Source organism: Octopus bimaculoides, chromosome 17 (assembly GCF_001194135.2).
Source record: "Octopus bimaculoides isolate UCB-OBI-ISO-001 chromosome 17, ASM119413v2, whole genome shotgun sequence".
Lineage (NCBI taxonomy): Eukaryota > Metazoa > Mollusca > Cephalopoda > Octopoda > Octopodidae > Octopus > Octopus bimaculoides.
In genome coordinates this window covers 20586990-20587349 of record NC_068997.1, presented here as the reverse complement: position 1 = coordinate 20587349, position 360 = coordinate 20586990, and the positions used below count along the sequence as shown (strand labels likewise).

The 360-nt window shown below is 28.3% G+C and overlaps 1 long non-coding RNA gene across 1 annotated transcript in view; it reads right to left on the bottom strand.

Moving 5' to 3' along the window:
* LOC106870850 (uncharacterized) overlaps positions 1-360 on the bottom strand; it is a 22497-nt gene that overhangs the window by 21335 nt on the left and 802 nt on the right. The gene's annotated exons all lie outside the window — the stretch shown is intronic.

Here is a 360-nt window from a genome sequence, read left to right as displayed (position 1 = left end):
ATAATAATAATAATAATAATAATAATAATAATAATAATAATAATAATAATAATAATAATAATAATAATAATAATAATAATAATAGTGATGATGATGATGATGACTAGGAATCGAAGTTGGTTCAGATGAGCCTATCTTTACTATACTAAGCGTTAATTCTGTATGAATTCGATGGGATGATGGGGTGATGAGGCAGAGAGTAAGGGATGCTGCAGGCGTCCATTATTTTCCCAGGGGAATAAATGGTGGAAATGTACTGAAAATTACTTCGATAGGAAAAACCGAAACGGTGACTGACGAAACGCATTACGGATACATTAGTATTATATACATACATATATATGTATATATATATATATA